The 22,957-nt window shown below is 40.1% G+C and overlaps 2 long non-coding RNA genes across 2 annotated transcripts in view; both read right to left on the bottom strand.

Annotated features, from left to right (window-relative positions):
* The window catches only part of LOC123978097, a 29,500-nt gene extending 24,478 nt beyond the window's left edge, over positions 1–5,022 (bottom strand). Inside the window, exons 1-3 of the long non-coding RNA XR_006826865.1 lie at positions 4,823–5,022; positions 4,611–4,737; positions 4,320–4,407 (exon numbers count right to left, since the gene is read on the bottom strand). This is a non-coding gene — a long non-coding RNA (uncharacterized LOC123978097). The remainder of the gene's footprint in view (positions 1–4,319; positions 4,408–4,610; positions 4,738–4,822) is intronic.
* A 3,393-nt stretch (positions 5,023–8,415) lies between these two features.
* LOC123977300 lies at positions 8,416–15,429 on the bottom strand. The gene is made up of 4 exons (XR_006826628.1): positions 15,348–15,429; positions 13,416–13,555; positions 9,836–10,004; positions 8,416–9,726 (listed from the first exon to the last, which is right to left on the bottom strand). It is a non-coding gene; the product is annotated as an uncharacterized LOC123977300 (long non-coding RNA).
* Between the last annotated feature and the right edge of the window lie 7,528 nt (positions 15,430–22,957).

Below are 22,957 nucleotides of genomic sequence, written 5' to 3'. Positions count from 1 at the left end.
AACGCCGCCTGGCTCTGCCGTCCCTATTCAAAAAGCAATCCCAGTCCCTCTTCTCATTTGTGACACCACAAAGGTGGAACGAGCTACCACACGCCATCAGAGCAGGGGCATCCATCTCTAACTTCAAGAAGCTCCTGAAAACTCATCTCTTCCAAAAACACTTCCTCTTATAACACCTCTAACTCCTAACCTCTAACATGCACCTCCTGTGCTCTTCTTCTTCTATCCCCTTACAAGTATCCTGTATTGATTGTACTTTTCGTTAACTTTGACTTCTTTCCCTAGGTATTTACCTCATCGATGCGAAATGTGCTATTACTAGTATGTATTGTCAGTTGTAGATCTCTTACTGCATTAATGCTTGTATGTTGTTCCCCAAATGTAAGTCGCTTTGGATAAAAGCGTCTGCCAAATGAGTAAATGTGAATGTAAAACACAGGAAGTAAAAGCTCCGATGAAACACAAGAGGCAGAAAACTTCAAAATCAAACCGGAAGCGCAGAATGAATAATTAAGTCCAAAATAACTTAATGTTAACATTACTGTAGCTAGCCAGCTAAGCAAAAATGTCAGATAAATCTGTTATAAATGTTATAACAACATAGTGTAATGTAACTGTAATTCAGTGCTGCAACAAAGACTACATGATGCCTTTAGAAGCATCAGGTGAACAAATGATGAACATTCACTTAAAAAGTGGCTTTTTTAGTGACAGTATGTGAGCACAAAGACACACCTGAGCAGGTATGCCAAAATGCTTTGTGTACCTCGCTGTGTAGCAGCAGTGCAGCAGACGTGAGCAGTAAAAACAAGGACTGGAGTTTTTTGGACTTTGAATGAGCTGAGTGGAATGGATTTGAAGAAGCAGCAGTGTGAAAGTGACAGCTGTAGAATGGAGTTTGATTTATTAGTGCATTCCTCGAGCTTTTAGACACATCAACGCTGCATGGGGGGACTTCACTTAGGCCAGACTAAGTTCTTCTGTAGGCTGTGACTTAAATGTTACCCAGCTGCTCATGTAAATGTGTGCTAGAATAATTCCTCTCTCCCTCTCTTAGATAAGTTGCAGGTCCAAAGAATGCTATTTAATTAGACTAATTACTGTTACTGCACTGTAAATTGGTTCAATCAGAGTGTGATCTTGCTCTGTAATTTGGCTTACAAACATAAATACATAAGCTGTTGATAAGGATCCTATTTAAAGTAGCTACTGTCTGAATTTAATAACCTGATGGTGGAAGGAATTAAAGATTTTGAGTAATTATTACTATATGCATGGATACATGTAGTATGTATAATTGCTTTTATTTTATTATATTTTTCTGTGGGTATATCTGTGGGTATATGCTCACATACTGTATAGCCATTTAAGCAACCTACATATTTATTTAATTATGGCCAATAAATACAGAAAGGTAAGTGGGTCAGAATATAGCAAATATAATAAATATCGTGAAATATTTTAGTTTAGGTTTTGCCTTGGTGTGTTTCAGTAACTTACAGTTATTTATTTCAGTAACAGGATCTTTTCAGTAACTTAGTTATAGTTTTATTATTATTACATTATTCTATTTTATATATATATATATATAATATTAACATTTATTATTTAATATTATTATTAAAATAAAATAAAATTCCTGTTAACTATCCATGCAGTGGAAACATGGATTACAAAGGACAGACTATTATGTACAATGTTGCATTCAGCTTAATACACATTTCGAGTTGAGTAAATGTAACGTTGAGACGATCAATGTGTTAAACTCATCTTGATTTTACAGTATCGATGGCGTAGATATTTGGAAGAGCCTGAGCAGCCGCCCCCTCTGCCCGGCCGCTCCGCTAAAGCCTTGTTCCAAAGAAAATCACAGCTGTCAGACCTCAGCACCTGCTCTGTTATAGCACCTGATGGTGTGCCAGGCTGCCTGTCTAAACAAAAACTGACTGATGACATAACTGTGTTGCATGAAGGGAATGTTCATTATATGAAGGTCAAATTCATTGTGGGGAACTGGATTGAAATAGCATTGCAGTCAACGAGTCCAGAAACTCTTAAGTTGTAAAACTTACATGGAAATGTACTCAGTGAACTATTGATAAACTTATGGAATGTTGATAACTGGATTGAGTGAATCTCTCCCACTTGGTGCAAAGAACTATCAGTAGTGTCAACAAACCGGTAGGAAAATGGCTGCATAGCCTCCATACCTAGCAGTTATATCTAAATAAAATCCTATATTAATACTTACACGTGATTCAGTTCATTTAAAATGAGCTATACTCAGTTGGTTTATACTGTATTTGATTTTACTTGTAGACAAAGCACTACAAAAAGTAGCTCATTAAGGCTATACTAAAATGTGACTTCAGAAACTAGTTCAGCACTTGCCACCAAAAAATAACTGGGCAAGCAACACAAGCCTCTTAAACCTTTCCAAATACAGCTTTGCATAAATTATCTTAAACAACTGTCTTTGAGTCCAACCAAAAGTAAATACAGAAAATAACCAGTTGGATAAGCTATTGTAGATATTTCCGAGAAAGGATCTGCGCACTGTTGTTTATTTAGCATATGTTTATGATGAGAAAAAACACAGACATGGGCCCTCATATGTGATTGTCTTTTAAGGACATTTGGAACTCAGATAACAGGCGTTTGTGTGTAGTTTCTAGAACAATTTGTCAAGTACAAAATTAGCATGGACAATTTCATTATAGCATATATGCTTATGATCCACACAATATATGGTCATATACAATAATCATGTCTAATATACTATGCATTATAAAGTATTATGACTTGCGCTTTATGGATTTTGTTTATGGTATGACTGTGTTATGAGACTGTCCTTGCTCTTGAATGAAGGCAGACATTTCTATGGCTCACAGATGCTACTAAATACTATGGCATTATAGGCTGAGGCCCCTGTCACAGGCTGATGATGCATGTCGATGGCAGGCAGGTAATACAGCTGGATAGGATAGCTAATGCGGCTTGTAAAGTGCCAGATATATGAAGAGCTTTTCCTGGGCTGCACCAGAGGTTGCCAAGGTTGTTCTTCCTGACCAATGAGCTGTGCAAATGGTCATTAAGCCTTTGAATCACCTTCATGTCTCCCTCTTCTCTCTTTCTCACTCCTTTGTTTTTGCTTCTTTTTCTTTTTCTCCAATCTCAGTTTTCCTTTATTCCTTCCTGTATCAATGTTTCCCTTTTTCTGTATAAATTAGTTTTCATCTCTGTCTCATCTCTTCACCATGCACCTCCCTGTCTAAACAAAGATGGCATCTGGATAATAGTCTTCTTCCACTCCACTCCCATCCCCTGATTTATGCCAGTAACCAAACTGGCCTGCCAGCATAGGGGCTCAGCAGAATACCAGATCTCACAGTTTGGAACCCAATAATCATTTCATGCTTGGTCAGCTGGCGAATGGAGCTTGATGTCATCCGAGGGTTACGGGTAAGCAAGGTCAGTCGAAGTTGATTAGCAGCCAGTGAGCAGGGTCACTCAGTGACCTAAAGGCTGTTTTTTCTGATAACTGTTGCCAAGCAGCACCACCAAACATCAACAAAATACTTTATTTTTATCCTAAACAAAATGTAATCTCAAATGACTCACTGACTAGTAGGCAAAGCATTTATCCTTCCTTACCTTTTTTGATCTAAGCAAATATGAGCACTATGACAGACAGATGCCTTTAACTTTTTGAGGCGGGAAATAAGCAACGCAGTAACAGAATCTAGATTCATATTTGATCAGCACTATCTAGTTTTACAGTTTGATCTGAGTTTTGTGAGCCTGGTGCATTGTGCTGGACAGGCTCATTTGCACAGAAAGCGACTTGAAAGCTTATGTGCTCGTATCCGTCATGATCCGTCGACTTGACATCCTTCAATAGATCCAGTGGTTCTCCAGCTTCAGAGTATTTTCTGGATGTGTTGACTAACCTCATTGACATCATGAGCTGTCTAATCTTCAAACCCTTTAAATCATCTCTCCTGACACAGCTGACTGTGTGAGTGATGTAGTGTTCCGTTAAAATCCATTGGTGTAGTGAGTCATGAATACAAGAATGGTGGATTGTCTAGTAATTCATTGACAGGAGAAACATACACATGGTTCAACTGGCCCAGTCAATTATCTGGAGAATAGCACAGGACAGAATTGAGTTCAAAGGTCAAATGAGTGGTAGTGACCTCAAGTTGGACCCATCTAGAGATTGGCACTCCCATTGATAATATAAGCATTTATGAAACTCTGCAGATTGCAAGTGTTGCACTTTGAAATAATGTTTCTGGCGCAGCCCGGAACCTTACACTAGAAAAAAAGGGGTTTGAACATTCAACCTTGTCTTTTTCTTCACTTAGTCTTCAATGCCCAGAACTTGACCTCGACAAGCAACAACTGTAAAATGGTAATAACACACTGATGAAGGTAAAATTACTGCTTCCCTCTGCTTGTGCAAAACATTCAGGTGTCATTTAAATGATAATCTTCTAGTGCTATATTTTGGTGGTTCAACACTCCAACACTGGCATACATATGGTATTACCTAAATTACAAAGATCTGAATTCTCCAAGACAGATTCCATGCAGAATGTGTGTACCTGGTCAGCAGCTGGTTGGCAGCAGAGCAGAGCAGCTATCATTGATGCAGCAGCCCTGCAGCTGAAACGTCCTTGAGCAACAAGAGAGTCTCTACCAGGTCTGAGCTGACCTTACACCTCGACCTCTCTATTTGTGGGAGAACAAAACAAAAAAAGTATCAATAAACTATCACATCAAATCAGTGTCTAATTTACACATTTGTCTGACTTACCTTGAGGCCATGATGAACATTTAAGACACGATGACAGCTGTCAATCATACCACTATAAGTCAAAACTGAAGGTTAAAGGTAGTTAGAGGCAGTGTAGTACATGAGATGTGCTTCAGTGCAGCACTGTCGAGACGATCACCCACACCAGATGTCTGGTGGTACAGATTTAGGTTGTTTTGTTCGGTTTCCAGACATCTGGGTTGGCCATTAATAGACACTGCCCTTCTTTCGGAATCCTCAGCAGGGTGGTGTGATTTTGAATCACAACCTCTAAATGTTCCCTCTGTCGCCTAGAAAATAAGCCAGCAAAGGTGACTAAATGGTATTCTTTAACACTACAGTAGATGATTAGTCCATACTGTCAGCCTTGTTTTGATGAGTGGGTCCTCATTTTGTTTATATCTTGTGCTTGCACACAAGGTTGTATATGCATAAATTAATACACATTCCTATCAATGGTGGCAGCAGAATACTTAAATCCTTCATACAGGATTTTTTGATAATACCAACCCGTTCTCATCCCTTGACACCACTGTTTTTTCACGTGTAGGGCCCAGCGCAACTTGGTTAGGTTTAGGTACCAAAACTACTTGGTTAGGTGTAGGAAAACATCATGGTTTGGGTTAAAATTACTATGTTACTTCTGTGATTTAACTTACGTATATGTTCTTGTTTACACTGGGAGCAATGATATTTGTATGTGTGCCATCAATTGTGCCTACTACTCCTTTGATTACGCAGGGTGTTTTTGGGAAGCTGATGAACGTGTGACAATGTGTGGAGCTGTAAGTGTCATAATTGTTTCCATGACAGTTCAGCTTAATAGTTGTGTTGGCTCCAAATCATCAGCACTGCATTGCTGCATTTTTCCTGCGGCAAAGAAATGATTCAGCTGAAAACGCATTTCTAGGTAAAGTCAGTGGTGAGATGACAACCCTAACCAACTCGCTGACAAAAATGATGCCTGCTCTGTCCAAATGATACCATGTGATTAACTGCAAGTCATCAATCAATTCAAAAACATTCTTCCTCTCCTGAAAGATTGCACGCCTCTCTGTCTCTTCAGTGCCATCACAAGCCTCTACTGGCAACCTAACTACTTGAAAGACCTCGAGCTGTCTTAATTAATTGAGAGTAACTGGGAGAGTAATTCTTATTGATTCTTAGCTTTAAAAATTTATGATGATGATGATTACTTGCTCTTATAATTAAGTTTCAACATAGGAGTGAATATCATGAATTCTCCCCACTTAAGACTAAAATGGCACTTTGAGAAGCTTGATAAAAACTGGGTTCAGGATGCAGACACCATCTCCACATCTTAAGCATTTTAGGCTTAAGACGTTACCCCTTGATGAAGCTTATAGTTAGTGTTGGCTCAGGTGAATCCTAAACCATCCCTTAGTTATGAGAGAATTCCCATAATGTACTTGTCATGGAAATTGCTTGCAAGCACTCAACACATAATTAAATAATCCACCAAACACTGATGGGTTGAAGATTAAAATATACAGGTGCATCCCAAAAAATTTGAAGAATTTTTTCTGTAATTTAATTAAAATAGGGAAACTTTCATCCATCCATCGTCAACTGCTTATCCTGCACACAGGGTCGCTGGCCTGGAGCCAATCCCAGCTTACATCGGGCAAAAGGCGGGGTACACCCTGGACAGGTCGCCATTCCATCACAGGGAAACTTTCATATATTCTAAATTCATTACACATAGTGAAATATTTCAAGTCTTTTTTGTTTTAATTGTGATGATTACATTACAGCTCACGGAAATCAAAAATCGAGTATCTCAAAGAAAGAATTTATAATGCCGAAATTTTGACCTGAGAAGAGTGGTAATCAGCTAATTAACTCAAAACACCTGCAAATGTTTTCTGAGCCTTTAATCTCTCAGTCAGGTTCAGAGAATTTCAAAGAAAATATTCCACAATTTTCACATTTTTTGAGATGCAGCATACATACAGCATATTGTACAATAAAGGTTATAGTACCTTCAGGAGTCAGAGGATATATCTCATCCAATACTTATTACAGTAAACTTTATGGCATTCAATACAAAGTAGCACACTTTGATTTAAAATCTTCAAAAGAATAACAATTTTTATTCACACCCAGCAGGTTAGCCTATTAATTTATTTTTTCGGCATTGGAAAATGTATCTATGGGTTCAACTGACTAAATTTTTAGACGTCTATTTTATGTTAATAAAATCTTACTCTTTTATTGATACTGTCAAAACACATTCAGACTATATGCAGCTAATAACAAAAAACTCACTTTTAAAATACATTTAGGCGTGTTTGTTTCAGCTGCACCACAGTCGTGCTCACTCAGAAATAGTCACATTATCTCCAGCATGATAACTATGATACACTAAAAAAAATCCTGTTGTCTTTACAGAACAAAACTGGTAGCTTTGGTTGCCAGAAAAGTTTGTAAAAATACAGTACAAATGTAAATAAGTTTACAGTGCAACCTGTAAATTGTACAGTTTAGAACTGTTGTTATTTACAAAAGATACATTTTAAATCTGTAAATCCAACAGCTCTTTTCTGCTGAATTAGCATGAGCATGCTGCTATTGAAGAAAATGTTTCAGTAACATTTACATGCAGTTGTCGCTTATTATACACTGAATGCCATTCAAATTAACTGAAAAAATAGCCTAACCTAACATTGTTTAACAGTAAAAGTCACATTTCCTGCAAACTTTACTTATAATTAGTTTATAATGTAGTGTATTTAGCAGAATTATGACGAGTTTGAGTGAGAAAACATCTAACTACTGTAATTTCATTTTCTTTCCATTATAATTTGAAGGCATCAAATCATGTTCTGACTCCTATTTACTATCAATCTCAAATGTAAAATTGTTTTAAAGTATTTTTCATTGCCTGTTAGGATTATTGCTCATTGAAAAATAGAAAGTTGCCATATATTACAAGTACATTAAAAACTTTATCTTAGAGGATTCATTTAAAACAGCACTGCCTTCTTATAGAGTTAAGAGTTACTGTAACGAAATATTTAATAATAAAAAATCCAGTAATAACTTGCCTTTGCAATAATTTATTACCCTCAGAGAAGTGGTCAAAAACATCCATTATTTCTCAACATACTTATATGTAAGATGTACTTTACAAAACAGAATAGAGAGCTTGTGACAGGTTAGTGGTCATCTTACTGAAACTGAAAGAGGAAAAATAGAGAGGGCAAGAAAGAAAGGCGTGTTTGAGTCACGGGGTGTTTGAGTTTGGATTCGGGGAAATTTTTATCTCTTGGTTGAAACTGATATATGCAAAACCGTGCTGTTCTGTTTTGACGAATGGTTATCGGTCAGCCCCTTTTTTTTGCAACACTCGGTTAAGCAAGGCTGTCCATTATCTCCGGCGCTCTTTGCTATTGCACTGGAGCCTCTAATAATAAGAGAGCTCCCACAGATGAAGGGGCTTCCGATTGGAGGTGTGGAAACGCTTATCAGTTTATACGCTGACGACGTAATATTGTACGCTCTTTGCGAGTTGATCGAGTCTTTTGGTAAAATATCGGGGTACACGATCAACTGGTCAAAGAGTGAGTTTGTGCCACTTTCCAGTACTTATTCACCTTTTTTTTTTTACAAAGTATCCCATTCAAAATAGTTAATGATCTAAGGATCCCAAACTAATATTCAAATTAAATTTCGCAGAATTTATTTCAAAATTAAAACAAAATTTGTTGGAAAATTCTTCCCTTATCTATGATTGGACGCATAAACTCAATTAAAATGATCTCCCTTCCCAAATTTTATACTTATGTCAAAATCTCCCCATTTATCTCACCGCAGCCTTTTTTAAAGACCTGGACTCAATTATCTTGCCCTATAGTTGGAATGGCAAAAATGCCAGAATTTCGAAGGCACACTTACAGAAGTCTAGATTACAGGGAGGGTTGGACCTGCCTGTATTTAAGCACTACTACTGGGCTGCCAATGTTAGGGCATTAATGTTCTGGCAGCAGGGATCCCTGGATAATCAGACGCTCTGTGGCTTAAGATGGAGGCCAACTCTGAATAATTCTTCACTGCCAGCTATGTTATTTCCAAGTTTGAAAAGCCAGGGTCCCATAAGAATTTATGCTTTGTGGTAAAGCAGTCAGTAATAATTTTAAACCAGGTCAGGTGCTTTCTAAAATTACCAAATACATCAGTAAAAGCACCTATATGTTTTAGCCATTGTTTTCTGCCTCCCTGGCATGACATACTGTACCATGATTAGAGAAAGAGGGGCTTGGTTTCAGTTAATAATCTGCACATTGACGGTAAATTTGCATCATTCAGCCAACTGAAAGGAAAATACAATCTCCCTAATTCCCATTTCTTTCGGTATTTGCAGGTTAGGCATTACGCCCAATCAAAAATTGAAGATTTTCAAAATCTACCCCTGGAGCATGAAATTTATGATATTATATAAGAGCCCTCCTCTCTCCAAGCATCTTCTTTCGAGAATTGTACATCTATTTGATGACTGTATTGTTGCGCACACTGTGAAAACTAGGGATACTTGGAAAAAAAGAGTTAGGTGTGGAATTATCTGAATCCATGTGGAACAACTGTTTGTCTAAGATTCATTTCTGCTCTATAAACAGAAAGACCGTTCTTGGAACCCATTAACTCATTTTGAAAAAGCTAAATTACAGCAAACTAATTTTGTTCCCGTATTGAGAACCTTTCCTCCTACTGCTGTATTGAATATGACTGTAAACAACTGGCAATAGCTACATCTGAGCCCTGTTTGTTTAATTTGAAAATGTAAATAAAATATTTTTTAAAACACTCTCAGGTTCACGTGAAGACGGGACATTCGCGTCTTCTCCACTTCAGTAACCTTCTCTGGGTTGATGGAGAAAAAACACCTTAGAAAACAGAAGTAAAAACAGTGTCAGTATTAATTAAACAAAAAAGTCACCATCACATTTGTATTCAAGCTATTATGTTGGACAAAGCCCATCCAAAAAGACACACCTCTGCAGAAACTTCAGGGTTGATGCCAGCTCTGATGGGTAATGGAAGTTGAAGCAGTAATAGCTCCGAAACATCAGGCACAGGGAAGAAATGAAAGAGGGGATGTTGTCATGTATGATGTTTCGAAGCCATTACAGCATGAACCATCTTGATGAATAGTGGTATTATCCTAAAAAGAAAACAAAAAGCAAATAAAAAAAAAACAACAATAATTAATAAAAACAAGATTTGTCTTGAAACATTTCACCAAACAAGGGGCATGTACATTTCTCAGTTTCAAATTGCTTGCCATCAGTACACAAATAACTGAATGTCCAGGTTTAGGGGAAAGAAATATAAGCAGTACAGGGGCACTAGCACGTGTTGTGGTGGCAGCCCGGCTGATGATGAGTGTCCTTTTTTTCCCTCTTTATCAGTTATTCTGCTTTTTCCTTTGTTCTCTGTTCCCTGCCTGCCTCCCTGCGTTTTCTCCCCTGTGTGTGCTCTCTCTCTCTCTCTCCCTCTGCTCCTGAGCCCAGCCAACGACCCGCACCTCATCAGCCACCTCGTCAGCCTGCCACACCTGCCAGTAGTCAACCTCATCCCTGCCTGTATTTCAACCCCGGGTTCTTCACACCTTTCTTGCTTGATTGTCGTTGCTCCATACCCGGTGCCACCTCTGCGTTCAGGCTCTCATGTTTTTGATTTCGCTCAATTTCCCTGTGCTTTGTTGCTGCTGTCACTAACCCTGTCTCTTTGTCTGCTTTCCTCCCAGGTTCACTCACCCTCGTCCTCCGTTTTGTCGGCTGGGCTCACCCTCCGGTTCTCTCCTCTCCGGGCTTCCCCCACGGCGTCCTCCCTGTTCTCCCTTGCCTCCTCTCTTCCTCGGCCCAAGTCTCCCCCAGCTCTCTGGTCTCAGTCTCCTCGGTTCCCCGTGCCCGTGTCTCCCCAGCATCCACCTCTCCCTCCACTCCATCCCTCACCCCCCTCATCCTTCAATAAACCTCCTTCCCTCTGAGCTCTGCATTTGGGTCCTCTGTCCCCATACCACACCACCGTAACAGCATGGACGTTAAACAACATACTGCTGAGGATGGTGGCAGAAAAATCTAAAAATGAAATCAAAATCAGTTTAAGTTTATGCAATACTATACCTCTGAATGTGTCTTAATAGACTGTTAAGAGAAAGAAAAGGAAGAATGGTCCATCTGTGCTTCCCCTACTAGACATGCGTCCTCCACATAGCAGAACATCACATCTTCCTTCTCATCCAAGTAGGACAGCAGAAGCAGCACCATCTCTTTGATGTCTTCAGAGCAACCACTCAACTCATCCTCATCATTTTTAACTTTGTTACAGCCTGTAGGAACTTCTTGTTCTTGTTCACAGCAACAGTAGTCATGTAGTTCAGGAGCCATTTCCCCTTCAGATCCAAATTCCGTGTGAAGGTTTCTTTAAGCACAATTCCGGTGAGTACCTTACAGTGGACTGCCATGCCAAGTTCATCGAACCAAAACGGCCACTCTTCCAGAAGGTATTTTATATTTTTTCCCTGCTTGACTTGTTTATGCTGTGTGTAGAAAGTCGACATCAGATGTTTAACCTCCTCTGGATTTGCATCAGTTTGCTGAGACATCCCCTTCAGTTTTTCTGTCTTTTCCTGCTGGCTCTCTAGGGTCTCTCCACGGGGCAAGAATTTCCAGTCCCAATTAATGCACCCATTGGTGTCCTGGATTGCTGCCCTTTGCTCTGGAGGGACTTTGTCTGTCTCAGGCTCATCAGACTGATGCCTCCGTTTTCATATTTTTGGGGTCTTACATCGCTTCATATTCTCTATCCTATTTTGCAGTTGCTTGACTAGAGAATGATAGCCTGGCCCAATCACATCTCCCTCTATTATGTCCTGCAGAGATTGTGAATATTTTGCCGCCATCTTTTTGGCAACTTCAGTAAAGTTTCTTTTACTTACGCAAGGATTCTTCTGCAACTTCTCATGAACCAGAATCCGGACCATCTCCCTTTCTCTTCCCATTTGTGGACTTCGTTTCCCTCTGTCCAATGACTGCATCAATTCCTCTGGAAACTTCTCCCACGGGATCATAAAGGTGTTCACCCAGTCTATATCAGGGCTTTGGCATCTGTTTGAAGTGGTTGAGGTTGAGCTTCTAGGTGAAAGAGACTGCAAGGTTGAGGGAGGTTCAGGGTAGGCACAGACAGATAAGCTGCTGGTTTCAGGAGTCTGGCCTCATCATGTGATTGGCAAAGAGCAAAAAAGCAGGAAATTATACTGAGAACCCCCCCCACACACACACCCCGATAAAACTGGTGGCGGCTCTATTATAACATATGGATGGTAAAGCAGGACCCATGACAATAACTTATTTGGTGGATGTGTTGCAGTGGGAATCAAAGACAAGTGTCTAATCCACTGTACCATCGCCACCTCTCTATAATAAATTATTTTGTATTAATTTTTGACCAAACTTCAACAGCTAAATGCGCAACATGCAACTGATTCTATAACTAAATAATATAACTACTAACTTTCAAATTAGTTTAGTAGAAGTTAATAGATTATTTTTAATGAATAAGAGACAGCAGCAAAGGTTGTTGCCTGTGACCTGGTGGTGTAGGAAAAAGTCTGATATTTCAACTCTGGCAGCGGGCAGGTGTGTGCGTGAGATGAGAACGACCGCGACAGTTTCACGGGATCGCGACAGTTACACAGAAGCCGTTGCCATGGTTACCTCGCGGAGTGCTTGTTTGCCTGTCTGTTGATGAGGAGCGCAGAGGAACCTCGCGGATCAAAGCCGTATGAAACGGCCTTATATAAAACCTGTCACAACCATTCACAAGAAATTAATTTATAACTTTAACATAAGAACATAAAGACTTAAAAAGCAACCATTCATACAGTAAAGTGTATACAGGCTATATGATTGATCAATCGACAACAAAGTCAAAGTAAACATTAGACATAGCCTATAACAAGCAATAATCAAAACATATCCAATTTATCCGATGCTTATTGTCAACTCAGTGTTGGGAAAGTTACTCAGAAATAATCTAGCTATTACCTAGTTACTTAGCATATAGGCTACTCCTTAAAAAAGTAATATTAGCTACTCTAGCCTAGTTATTACTGGGTGATATAACGCCACTCTCTCCCGATGAGTCCAAGCGTCACTGGCAGTAGCGACTGGAGTTTCTTTCTGAGTTTCAAGTTGCTGTGTTGCTTTAGCTGATGCTTCACTAACCTAAGTCAGTGTAGAGTTGTTCGCGTGACAATAATGACGCGGGACAACAACGTTACTTACAGCTGTCGAAAATACCTCTCCTCCCTGTTCTCCTGTCTTCCTTTACTTTTGGCTAACAGCTGATAAGGTCCGGTGCCGCTGAGCTGTAGCGCGGTCTTCTTCGGTTTCTGTTTTGGAAATAGTAATCCTTTCAAAAAGTAATATTACGGTATTACTGCCCAACATGTTACGTACTACTGATGCGCGAGAGCAACTGTGGCACACACTGCTCAGGTGTGGAATAGGCAGCTGAACGCAAACGAACATCCTTGTTGATACTTGGAAAGGAAGAAACCTTTACACACGTCAGCCTGTAGATGTCCTCAAATCCTTTCCATTTCACTCGGCGTGCTCCTGTTTTGTAAGGTCTCCTCTAGAATATCTTTGGACACTTCTGGAAGGTCAGGCAAGGCCTCGGTGATGGCGGTGTGTAGAAACGTCATTTCTGGAATCAAGGAAGAATGTAAATGTAAGTAACACTATACATACTGTATATGTGGATAATAGAAACCTCTACCATGAGTATATAATGAGTGAGGATTTAAACTTATTTCTGTACATCTTAAAAGTTTGGGTAAGCAGTTCTTAAGAAATCTCACCACAATATATAGCAAACAACAAAACAGCCAGTAATGTAAACAATGTTATATTGTGGGATAGCAAACTGTCACTGCAGCTGCTGCTGTACAGCTAACATGCAGATGAGGAGGAGGAGGAGGAGAGAGAGGAGCAGAGCCAGCAACTCTCCTGCTAATACAGCTAACATCACAACAACAGCTTGTCCTGGCAAACTAGAAAGTCAGCTGAATGTCTGTGGGCAAGTCATTTAATGTTATCTGAGACAAATCATGGATAACAAGTTTATTTTGTTTGGTGGCCCACTTACTTTGTTTATTTACCCTTTTGTCAGAGCTGTCGACTGTGTAAATCAGAGTTTTTTTCAGCACACACACACACACACAAAGAAGATAGGTTAATGTGAGGACACATTCATTGAAAGTGTTTTGGAATAGAGTTGCATTAACTAGAAGGTTAACCTCAACTTTAAAGGGAAAAACTGCTGTTACTTTCATATAGCATTTTTTAAAATCATTTTTACTAAGCATATATCCATTTCTAGTATGGTTTCTCAACCACAGTGGCCTAGATCATGTTTATTTCGACAACACACTGTGCTTCAGTGGAATGGCTCTGTGCCCATCAACAATGTATGACGGTAATGGATAAAAATCTACCAAGTTGTTAATCTTCAGACATTGCAACCTTGTTCTCTGTTTTGTCACCAAGTACAGATGGCTTTCAGAATGATAGTCAGCTTTATTCAAAGTGTAATCCTGTCCCAATTCATGCACATTTTGCATCTCTCCAACAATAGTCTGTATTGTTGAAGCTGGAAGAGGGAGCTCATACATACATTCCTAAGAAAGCTCTCATTGAAATCCTGTTCTAATTCAGTGCTTTGATTTGTTGTTGTATCATTTGCGCACTGGCCGGCATCTCCATATGCAGTGGCAGCATTAGACTGACAAATAGTTTCCCTGTACATGTTACTTATGCTATCCACTGAACATGCTCTATGTTTCCTGGACATATGAGCGGTAAATGAAGATTTCACAGTGAATGTGTTTTTACAACCAGTGAGTAGACATGCAACAGGTCGACCCTACACTATATACTCCTTCAAGTGAGAGAGAAGTTCCCTCACTGTGTGAAATTGGCACTCACACAGCGCGACGGCACATTTAAAATCTGTAACGGCGCTAGTAGTAACATTGTGAACACAATAAAAGTGAACTTTAAAAGCTGCGTAACGTTAGGTACAAAATGTACGCTTGCAGTCAGCGCCAACACACTTGAAAAGACAATACAGTTTATTCCTATTACCTCTAACACACAGTGTAGAACATAACACCTCAACGTCTCTACTGTTTTGCTGCAAAAACTGCAGGTAATAATTTTTTAATGAAATACCAAAATCACCCGTTTTTTTCAAAATGTTTTAACGTTACCCACGTGGATAGCGCTGCAAACCTCTGCTTCTCAACTAACTTTGCATGAAAAAACCCCAAAGGCTACCGAAAAGAGGTTTACCATGAAACCCACCAGACTAACTCAGCTAGCATTACAGCAACGTTAAGTTACATCGGTGTTGCTGTAAAGTACACCCTTGATCTAAAGCAGACTGTAGTATTTTTCTGACAAATGGTCGTCAGGTTTAAAGAAAATAAAGAATTTACCTGAGCATAAGATGCGGCTCGCCGTATTGTCACTCGTCACACACACGCAGGTCTGGCTGCTGGCAAAGTGGGCGCAGCTGCGAACAAACGTGAATTTAGCCAAGCTGGCTGCTGCCGCAATTATTACGCGGCCCAATGAAAGGACAGAATCAATCTCTGCTGCTCAATAAGTGGACAAGGCAGAGTTTGAAATTCAAACACAGGTGTTCATTTTTGCGGGAATGTAAAATTTACTTTGAAAATCCTCACAGTTGAATTTCAAAGATAATACATTTTTCTGTTGTGGAAAAATACTTGCACAAATAAATATGATACTTTTTACATATTCTTACTTTACAATTAACAGTTGTGTTTGGTTCATTGTTTTGCAAAATATTTCTGTAAATAAAACATTGCTTCACTGTTTTTGTATTAACAGTATTTTTATGTCATGATTTACTGTTAATTCCACTGACTTTTTTTACAGTGTAGGAATGTTCCACTCAGTGCAACTACAATATGAATGATTATTGTTCATTCTACGTTAGGCTACAGATTCGTTTAAATAGTGATTTTAGTGCAACTGTCACAGTGTTAAAGACAGACAGAGATTTTATTCTGTGCTGAGGATAAATCCACAATGTGCAGAGATCTGTCCATACATCGATGACAGATTGATCATAAAAGCGGTCATGTTCAAGATCATGTTTGGATGAAAAACTAATAGCCTATCCAAACGGGATTTTAATGTTTTTAAAGATGTAAATGCGTTCAGATATGTGACTGCATTTACATCCCGTGGAGGTTAGGTTCACGCATCAGTTGCCGGAGTTACTGATCTAGGGATTATCTGATCTCGCTCTCTGAAACAGAATACCCAGAGTTTCCCTCATCTCAGGCTTAACATACTCAGAAATTTCACTAATCCCGCTTTCTGAAACTTTCAGAGTTTCAGAAAGTTTCTTATCAGCACCATTTCGTCGCAGATTTTTCGTTCAGAGGAGGATCATAGGGGGGTCCAAGGTCTGTGTTACAGGGGCACTGGCCCCTGTTGGCCCCCCCCCCCCAAAACAGGTCATGACCTAAGCATATGCACAACATCTGGCTTTTCTTCATTGTGGGGACCTCACTGTATGTATTAGAAGCATGATCAAAAATGGACAAGAACACAGTTGTGCACAGAGGCCGTACTTAAAATGAAGAGGAATACATATCACTTCCATGGTTAAATGATAAACTAATGATTTGTACTATTTTGCTTTCACGTACTGAGCTCCTCCTTATTAAAGGTTCAGTAGGTAACTTTAATAAAAAGAATGTTTTGGCATATTTGCTGAACGTCCCAGCTCCACATGGAGCTTCATGCTCATTATTTTCGATGCCATGGAGCTTGTATCGATGAGTAGCAAATAGGCATGATGACAAACAGTGGGGAATACCGTTTCAGGGGGGACAGCGGTGTACGAGCCTCTCTTCCCGCTGTTAGATATTCTTGCAGCTGCCTCTGAAACCTGCGGCGCTCTGCCCTGGGCTATCAAGCTTTGGAGATGGGTCTTTGAGAAGACGAGTCAATGAGGGAGGGGGTCTTGGCAAGGCTATCGCTATGGAGAGCGAGCATTACGCAGGATGAGGTTTCTTGTGGGTTTGGTGGGTGGGGCATAGTGGAGTATTACGAGCTGAGAGACAGAGATGCCAAAGGTTTTGCATTTTATGTTCAATTGTTACCGAATGCAGGTATAATACTAACTCGACTTATGTCAATCTATGATTGTTTATGTTATTCAAATTTAAACTTGTACTGTGCAGAAAACAATTTTTCTCATTAATGTTTGCTTGTTTTTTAAAGACAGAGTTTCAGCCTTGAGGAGCTAATTTAAACTGGAAATATTCCACTTTCAATATTCCCCCAAAATCTGTGTTTTTAGCACACTGTCACACATTATGCAGAGTACAGTGTGTTTTCCTCTATCCTCTTCCCTGTTGTCAGTCTGCTTTGTATTTCTTCCTACCCCCACTACTCATCTTCACTGAGTCCCAGGTGAAATCATGATAGAGGCTGTCTCTTACCACCCATGTTCGCTATCAGCAGTTCTGAAAAATAAGGAACACTATAGCATTTAATTAGTTGAATCAAAATTTCAAATGAATCATGCTAATCCGGCCTGACATGATCTACTTTCTCCATGTCTCTGAGCACCAACACAATTAAAACAGAAAAAAAGAAAAAAAAAAGGATTACTGCATGGCGGAGGGAGTTCATCTTGGATCCATTTTAACCCCTGTGTGCCATACAATAGTGTGCATGAAGGGGCAGCAGGGGGGACAATTGCCCTTTATCCTGATAGCACCAGAGTGCCCACTTCCATTTCTACCGCCTTAAACACAATTTCATGGATAAATAAGGATTATTTTTGGCAAAAAAACATTTGTATAAGCATAATGAAGAGATTTTAAGGAATTGCAGCCAGAGACGTAGCTATGATTGAGAACAGAGGTCATCTCCATTAGTTGCAGGGCAGTTATCATTATTCGATAAAAATGTAATACTGGATATTTAAGTACTTGCGGGACAAAAACTAAATGATTAATTAGTTTCTGGCTGCGTAAAGAGGCTTTTAAAATGGTGTGTAGCTCTTCATTAAGGTTGAAGGACTGAAATATTTCCTGTGACTTTAGAATTATTGCTTCCCTTTGGTGGAAGCCCTGGGTTTTATCAGCACTTTAAACTCAGACCTGCGGATAATAATCATAAATGTATGTTTATTGTAATTTTCTAGGGATATTCCTTTATATTGGATAATGTAGTATCACAATAACAATTCCTCTTCAAATTGCCCTATTATTGAGGTGGAAAAAAACTGACAGTCACACATACAGTCACACGTACAGTCATTCATCTGACATCCTGTTTTTCAGCTCTGTACTCTGATTTGGGCATGGAACCTCCATCATGCACATCCGATGAAGCCACTTGAACTGCATGCAGTTGGAGAAGGCGTATGTTTCAGTATGACCATCTTCAGTGGGCACATAACCTTAGTGTTCCTAATAATCCTAATATCATCGCTACAGTTCAGCTCATACTGTACCAACTTGCTCCAAAGATTAGCAATATTAGTATTATATCATTAGCAATGAATGCCACAATCTTATATATTAATGAGTGCATTGTGTTTGCTAGTATATTGGTATCATTACATGGTGTTGATTTTTTGTACAATTGCATATCTTGGACATGTATAAATATGTATAATTAGGCCTAGGTGATTTACTGAGATTAACATTCAATTTAGAAATTGTGTAAATTGTCAGTCATTATCATGTAATGCTTACATTTTTATCAAGGTTAAATCATTGTATCCGTGACGGTTCTTTAAACCACCAACACCTAAATTGGTGGCAATGGTTTTGTTTTCTACAAACACATTGTTTCTCCACATGCTGCTGCTGCTGAGTGATCTGTCAATGAGGGAGATGGAGTTTGAAACTGCCTTTTATAATCCACCACAGTTTCTGTACAGCTGCTGGGCCACCCATCCAGTTCCCCGACGATTACACTTGGGTCGGTCCCCTGCCTCACGTCATGCCCTCGGTGCTTGTGCGCATGCCGACACCAATGCCGTGGACAGCGGGTGACTGGGTGGCTCATTTATGGCTCTGGGCAGGTGGGTTTTGTGCTTGGTGGTACCGTATGGGCCAGTGAGGCGTTGACTCATCCTGCTTCGCCTCTAACCCAATAGTGATGGCGAAATAGAACGGTAGTTACGTTCTGTAACTCCAGATTCTATAGGTGCAGCCCTCTAAATTGAAGGTCTCACTGGACCTTGGTTCTCAGTGCTGAAGAAAAGGCATTTTGGGAGCCAAAGGCCAGGTCTCACCATTGTCTGTATACAAGGTGCGGACGTAGGAGAGGCCAACAATGTGGGTGGGCGTAGACAACTTTTCTACGTGCGGAGGGGTAAACCCAATAGCGATAGCCTTTGAGGGCGAAGCCTATACTCACAGAATCTGGAGTTACAGTACGTAACTACTGATTCGATTCCTCGATGCATCACATTGCATCACCTCAAGGGTGGGAATTTCTGGGTACCTCTTTACGATTATGAGGCTTCGATGTAAAATGAACAGGATAAAGATGTATTTTTCTCACTGTGTGACTACTTGGTACTTTTAAAGCAAAGTATTTAACAATAATCCAAAGAAATTATTACATTATTACTGAGGTTTGCTTACGTTGGCGTTAACTGCCTTAACTTATCCAGTAGTTGAAAAACAACAGACAGACTTAATTAACGGACACGCTGTGACCTAACGTTAAACTATACAATTACAGCCAGACTGAAACGTAGCGCTCATGTTTTCCTCTGCTCCGCTCGTTTTCACCGTCACCTACTGCCGCCTGTCACGTAGTGGTCCTTTGAAGAATGAGCAGAGGACCCTTGCTAAGCGTTACCGCACTGCACAGTGTGCGGGTGAAAATCATTGACGTTTGTTGCGCATTGACATTATTGATCATGTTAAATTTTAGTAGCAGCAGTCACTCAATCAGGAGGCGGTCCGGAGCTGCACTTCCGCATTTCCGCCTTTTTCATTACGTCAACATTACGTCATCAGTTAACCTCGAGATAATCGATTATTGACATCTGTGAATCGATTCAGAATCGTCCAAGTCCGCATCGTGATACATCTAAAAATCAATTATTTTCCAAACCCCTGTATATATACCCATCCTTTTGTGTCATTCAGGAGGTCAGGTTTGTTATGTTCAGAATTATGTTGTAGTGTTGTTATGTTGACCTCAGTTTAGTTAAAATACCAACTTTAAGTAATTCTGTTGATACTTTGTTGTCTAATATGGTTTAAGTACGTTTTTGAAACTTAAATTCATTTAGTTGGCTAAATAAAGCCTAAACTTTTCTAAACCTCAACCTTGTGTCCCTGCCTTTGCTTGGTCCTTGAGAATACCCAACACTTTACATTTGATGCATAATGTTGCTTCGCATTAGCGGAATAAAATGAAGAAATTAGCTCTTGTTGACTGAATCTTAAAAAGTGAAAAATAAGAAAGGAGGGAAAACATAACAGCATGGTAAGCCACTTTGCTCTTGACAGTGTGTCTAAGGAACATTAATGTTACCCAAGAAACAGATCTAATTATACTCTATCACAGCTTAGCCCTTGATTCAATCAACAGGATTGGGGGTGATTGATTTAATTCTGGTTTGCTTAATGCCTGAGGAGCAGCCTTGCATGTAAATAGGTGTTTTGTTCTTCTAGTTGTTGTTGTTTTGTTAATTTGACAAGGGATGCCTTTGACACACTAGCTGCTCCTGGGCCCTGATCCTGCTGGTTTTCTATCTGTGTTGTTCCTCAGTGAGTTATACAGGTGGTGGTTTGAAGTGTAGATGAGAAACAGTCTGATCAGAGAGTCTGAACAAGTTAATTCAGCTTTGATACCAGATCATATCTTTGAGTAACCGGCATGTAAAATCAAAAAAAGATTGTATTTCTTGTAGATTAGTCAGTGTCTATAATCAGGTCAAAATTTATTGTGTGTTACTTTTGGTTATACCAAATACCAGCAGAACTAATGACATTGCCATTAGCCTCGTCTGTAATTTCAGTTCAGTGCTAACTAGCAAATAGTATGCAAAGATGCTAAACTAAAGGGGCGGCAGTAGAAACTGGAGGGTCGCTGGTTTGATTCCAGTTCGGACCACAGATGGGGAGTGTGGACTGGTAGCTGGAGAGGTTCCGGTTCCCCTCTTGGGCACTGCCGAAGGTGGCCTTGAGCGAGCCCCTGAACCCCCAACTACATCTCTCCATGTGTTGTCCCTATAGGTCCGGTTCCCCTCTGGGTGCTTCAGACCTGTGTGTAATATTAACAACAAAGTGAAAGCACAAGGGATTAATAAAGTATATCTTCTTCTAAACCATTAAGCTCAGGTGGCAGCTCGGTCACACAGCAATGCTTAGAACTGACCCAAAATAGCCTAATGGTATCATATAACCTTACGAATCAAATTTTGCTCAAAAAGTCTTCTGTACATACATCTAATGTATGTGCTGAGGATGGACCTTGGGAAAGACGAAGGGGCAGCTTTTACATCAGTAGACAGGTAATGAGGGAAAGCTGTGCTGGGGCAGTATGTAGGGAAGAGCGCAATACACTGCAGGTGTATGAATCACATTTCTCCTTCATGTGGCCTTGCCATTCCTCCTTAGCTGCCCCCTCATCCTTTCCCCGGGTGAATTATTGCCTCCATCTCATCAAAGGAAGGTTCATATTCATACACCAGTCATGTCAACATGTCAGAAGGCAGCAAGCTTGAAGTTGTGTCCTTCACCTCCTCTCTGGGCCTGCCATGTTCATGCACCTTAACCTTTAGATCACCTACTTACATAGACTGTCACTCTGAAAAGCATCCATCGAAGCTTGAGGGTCAGTTGTTGTTTACACCAGAGGTTTTCAAAGGACCCCCCCCCCAAACTTCAAAATCTTTAGTTTACTTGGTAAGTTTAGCTCAATTCCTGGATGCTTGTGGGATCATGATTATATTATTTGATCCCATAGACACTCAAACATTGCTGTTTGACAGCATACTGTGGTAAGATACAGGTTACAATTTTATAAGTAACATATTTAAGACCTCAGTTCAGTCCTTGTCTTGTCCTTGACATATGTGGTGTGTTCTGCCTGCTCCCCTGCGCTGTGGATTATGCAGTTGACCGTTGACATTGTTTGGATTTTTGCTACTTTCATGGATTTATACCTGTTTTGGACTTTGCCTCGAACCCATGTAGGCCTGTTTTGTTGTCCTGCCTCTGCACTACGCCGCCCCTGACTTGCCATACATTTAACTTTATTACTGTCATAAAAAATGTTGATCGTGTTTTCCAAAGCCCAGGGTGAGGTCCTCAAATGTCCGCGATATACAAACACTCGCCTCATTAATTTATGGTTGACAGTGGCAATGGCACATGAACGCAGTAGCTTCTCCGAGCTACAAATCCAAGTTCAAGCATCCTGGCCAAAATTCCAGCTCCATCCATCCAGTGCATAGAAAACTTATGCCACTGCACACGACAGCCTCTGGCTAACAGCTCAGCTTTCACCAGTCTATACCCACCATTGGGCATTCTTGGCCCGCACAACACGGTCAAGTTCATCAGATATTTTGGAATAACATCCATGAATATAGAGGTCATGTTTTTTAATCCGTTCCCCATACAACTTGGCTAAATTCTCAAAAGGAAGTGCAGTGGAAACTTTTAAGATCATCAGCATCAACTTCCAGCCGTGGCCGACCCAGATTCCTCACAGCGGAAGTTCCAGTATCTGACACATTCACTGATGCTCCTTCAGCAGAGTGAACAGACAAGCTATGGGTGTCTGTTCTGTAGACTGTTAATGAGTTCCACTGGGATGTTTAGGTGATGTGATGCCATTGTTGCCGAGGAAAGCTCCCGTGAGCAACAACCAGGAGGTAATCAAAGTCTAGGGTTTCATTTCTGAGAATCAAGCTGAATCTTGCTTGAAATCTCTTCTCATACTTGCTCCTGCCGGCACAGATATTTCATTACGTCATCCTTACACGCCAATCCTACCAGAGAGCTGGCAGTGTAATCAC

Source organism: Micropterus dolomieu, linkage group LG10 (genome assembly GCF_021292245.1).
Source record: "Micropterus dolomieu isolate WLL.071019.BEF.003 ecotype Adirondacks linkage group LG10, ASM2129224v1, whole genome shotgun sequence".
NCBI lineage: Eukaryota > Metazoa > Chordata > Actinopteri > Centrarchiformes > Centrarchidae > Micropterus > Micropterus dolomieu.
This window is presented reverse-complemented; position numbering and strand designations above follow the sequence as displayed.